Raw genomic sequence first — 4,648 nt, forward strand, 5'->3', positions numbered from 1 at the left:
CACATTATCATCATTCCTTTACACCCTTCCCGAACCCTCCTCTTCCTCCTCATCACCGAAGAGATACCTGGGGGCGGGCGGGGTCACTCTGGTCCAATCTAACGCTGTATTGATTCCATTAGATAATTAATGACCCAGGCAAGGGCCAGGGAGGAGCAAAGAGGGGGTTAGGAGAGATGGGGGGGGTGATGGGAGAGGCGAAGGGGCTGGAGGAGGGGAGGGGGGGACGCCAAGGCCCTTGAGAGTTGGAGAGAACCTTGGGTTGGGAATGATCCAGAGTCGTCAAGGTCAACCGCAGCCGGCGCTCCGATACAGAAGCAGAATACCGAGCAAGTCCGAATATGGAATACTGAGAGGGGGGGGGGGGGGGTCTTCATGTCCAGCAGCTGTCGATTGATCAGCGGCTGAAAAATTGTACATTAAAAAGTCTTTTGACTTCCAAATCCTGAGGTCCAACCAGGGCCGTAATGCATGATAAGTAGTTTTCAGCCCTCCAACCAGAATACCAAACTTCATCTCCCCGGACGCTCCAGACACTCATTTACAACTACTCAACAACATGAAAGGCAAGATAGAAAACTAGCCACATCAAATATTCTGTTCATGTTATTTCCAACCATGTTTTCTACATCTTCCATGATATTGAGCGTTCTCCATTTGATAAAATATTATTCACAGGAATATCTTACACATGTATGTGTACTCCACTTCTACCTTTAGTTGGAGGTAATTAAAGACGAGTGGGGGTTGGAAACAGAGAAGAGAGCTGTCTGAGAACGGTTAGCAGTAGCATTTTATTTGAGTAAACACTGAAAAATGACCAGAACGTCTAGTATACACAGTTTTGATGTTATGTGAAAACTAATGCCATCTTTTTTAGTATTTTTTATTCGATAGTGGACAATTGAGAGGTGACAGGAAACAAGGGAAGAGAGAGAGGGGGTTATCATGCCCGAGCCAAACCAGGGTCCCGTTTTACAGTTACAGTATGATTTGTGAGCACTGCCTAAAGGCACATCGCAAATGGCTGTCACTTGCATATAGCCAATAAGTATGTCCTACAAGGCTCTTGCATGTTCTTGTATGGGTCGCAAATATGGAGGCTTTTTTTTTTTTGATGCGTGAAACATGTCAAAATGAACGGGAGAGGAAATGATCTAGAATTGCAGCTTGCATGTTGCAAATTTGGTGAAACAGGCCTCAGGGACGTTACAGTCATAGTATGGATGCCCTCCAACTTCTATGTAAGAAAACACACTTATCCTCTGTATTTCTTCCCTTTATTAGCTAGAAGGGAAAGAGATAAGTTATTGTTTTTCCTAAATCAAGTTCTTGGATCTTTCTCAGGATGACTAAAATCCCTCAGAATTTGTCAAAAATCATAAAAATACCTCACAACTGGAACTACTCTCCTCCTGTACATTGCATAGGCTTGGTCCTGCGCTTCACCTTTGCATGATCGCAGCGTGCATGTCGTCTCCAGTGGGCTATGAGAGCTTCTCTGACTGCACATTCACAGTCTTGGCCAGCCTCTGTATTGGGCCCCAGGGGTTGAGGAGATGAGGCATAAAACAACCATGTCTCTACCTAGGGGAGCTGGTGGCATGGCAGTGGGGCTATTGTCTGTCTGCGTGCTGTTTGACTTAAATGTGTTCATTTGCCTGATGCCCCTGACTCCCTACGGGGAGGGGCGGCTCGGGGAGAGGAGGGGCGCGCTAACGAACCTCTGACAGCTGGAGGCCCTAATTAAACGTCCCCGCTGAAAATAAACAGAGCGGGAGCCAAACGAGCAGCCAGAGAGAAACGCACGGCAAACAGCGGCTGTGAGCGCTAGCCGCAGTGCCCTCCTCTCTGTTGCTGCTGAGACCGTGCCAAGAGAGCACAGCTCTATAGGGTAGGGGTCTCAAACACACACTCGCGTATATACACACACACATACGCCACGCTTATGAATATGTAGCACTGCAGCAACACATTGTGAACACCTGCGGTCACACTTGATACAGGTTGATCTCTACAGCTGTGGGCACAGTATATTTTTACTCTCAGTGCTCTCAGAAGTCACACTTTTCCTTTTCCATATATTTCCCACTGTGCCATTACAGAATAAGTCGACTCAGCTCTATTGAGCGCATTGTTTCGTACTCTCTGTCTAGATGACACTTCTGACATTCAGCCTGTTGTGCTGCTAGCTAGCCGGAGCATTAGCAGTCAAAGTGGCGGGGGTCCATTTGGGTGAGTGCATTAATGGGCCGCCCAACCTGCGACAAGGTTATGAGGCTGATTGAATAATTACTGTGGAGGCCCCTGTCCATTACGCCCCTGTGTCTGCCCAGATAGAGGGAGACGCACAGAGAGAGATGGAGAGATAGTTCTAGACAGAACGATGGAGGGAGAGATTAGATAAGCACAGATAGGGTCAATTAAGAGATAAACATACAGGTATGGGATGGAAAAAAAAGGCTGTGCGCGTGTGTGCCTTTGCGAGGCAGTGAATATTTGAGAGTAAATTGTTTCCTGCCCCTTGCCTCCTCTTTTGATCTCTCCGGCCTACTGTACGCAGCCTAATTTGGCATGTAGTGCATTTATCCAGGTGAGATAGGGAAGGTGACAGAGGTGAAGTTGTTAGACAGAGGTGCGCTGCCCTCTGCTCGACCCTGTCTTCTCTTCACCAGACTCTCGGAAAAGAGGACTCTCAATGTTGCAGGCTGGAAGCTTGTAGATGTAGGTTTCCTATAGCTGAAAGAAGCCCGAGCCTTAAACATAATTCTGTAGGAAATACAAAATATTCTGTCAATCTACGTGCCCTGGGAAGAGGTTAAATCAAGGGCTGGAAAATTAACCAGATTGATCAAATTAGCGACTTCAGTAGTAGTAATAGTAAATTATCTGAACCCATATAATACTTTAAAGATCTACAACAACCATTGATATCTAACCAAACATTTAACCATCCAACAGTTCAGTCCAGAAGTCGGGAAACTTTAGTCGTACTGTAATTAATCATGTCAGTTAATTGTGATACAGATGTTACTTTATATGTTGCCCAGCTCCAGTTATATGCTACTGTAGGGCACTTTGCTTCAGACTGAAGTATATCATCTATTGAACTGTGGTGCTAGCAAGCGTTCTGATCAAACATTGCATGGTTGAAGGAGATATCGGAAGCTAAATATTCATACTATACCCACTTCCACAGTTTTTATTGAGGCCAGTGTTTCTATCACTGACCTAGGACCATGTAAGCACTAGAAAGCATGAATTTGCCTAAAACTACTAAAGGTAAGTGGATGACCCGATCTCCCCTTTCAACAACTATTCTGTCTTTGTTGAATCCCTCATCGACTCTGCTGCCTTTGAAATTGGTCCAAGGCGTTTTCATGCATACATTTAATGTTGGCTGTTTTAGCCTAAGATTTGTGAAATGATATCTGCCAAACTTGCCGAGCTTCGGCTGACCCCTCTTAACCAAGGTCAGCATAGCCATGCTCAAACTCAAGACATAATCCATTTTCCACTGCCCCGGCAAAGCTCCACTGACTTGATTGTGCTGACCCAGCCGGGCCAAAGAAAGAGAGAGTTAGAGAGTGAGAGGAAGTAAGAGAGAGAGAGAGGGCATCTCAGGCCCAAGGGCATGACACCGCGGTGCTCGGGGCCACACCAGCCCTTTAAATGTCAACACAGCAGAGAGGGGAGGGAGGGGAGAGGGACGGGTGAGGAGCGGGGCTCTGTTTGAGGACAGGGAAGAATATTGGCAACTTCCACTAGAGGAAGGTGCTGTTGGAGACTGGCAGAAGGCGGCTATAGATGTGGAGGAGTAGGCAGTGGACAGCACGTGCTTTGTCTTTGGAGATGTTTGCTTTAAACGCTGGTCGCAGACAAGTTTGAACATTCTCTCAGGGATGAGGGGAGACATTTGGAGATCTGTGATTTTCAGCTTAATTGTGACTTGAAAGGAGGCTTAGTGTTTTGTCTTATGTCTATTACCTTGGGAACAGTCTCTGACCTTTATGTGGGGAAGTACATACAGTACCTAATTGCTCTCTGTCAACCTCACCTCTTTCTTTCTTTTTCTTTCTTTCTTTCTTTCTTTCTTTCTTTCTCTCTCTCTCTCTCTCTCTCTGGCTCTCTGCAGAATAAGACCTCCAGTCTTGATATGCATTTGCGGAAACGCAATTTCTCAGGTAGATGAAGTAAGAAATCATAAGATGATTTTTCATCCGAGCATTTTAATGCAAATATATATTCCGTCGAATTAAAAGGACTGAATGGAAACTGCAAATGGAGATAGAATGTCATCATTTTTATTGAAAAAGGGCTTCGTGCCCACTCCAAGCTTAAAAAGTGTTTTGTTGAAAAATAAATTATGCAATAAATTGTGAAACACATTTTCTAATTAAAAAATTAAAGGTTTCCCAAAGCGTGTTAAATTTGACATCCCAAAAATGCCGTGTGTGCTGTCCCCTGTAAAAGTAGTTCATGGCAACTTTATGGCTTTTATTGATGAATGAACCAACCTTACAGTACTTTTTTTCCCTTTTTGTTCCTCCTCTGCTGTCTCTCATGGATCTCCAGGTCTGAGTCTGTCACATCCTCAGCCAATCAGAGCCTTCGTTAACAGCGGCGTCGGCACGTGATTGGGAGAAGG

This window comes from Enoplosus armatus, chromosome 5 (assembly GCF_043641665.1).
Source record: "Enoplosus armatus isolate fEnoArm2 chromosome 5, fEnoArm2.hap1, whole genome shotgun sequence".
In the NCBI taxonomy this organism is placed as follows: Eukaryota; Metazoa; Chordata; class Actinopteri; order Centrarchiformes; family Enoplosidae; genus Enoplosus; species Enoplosus armatus.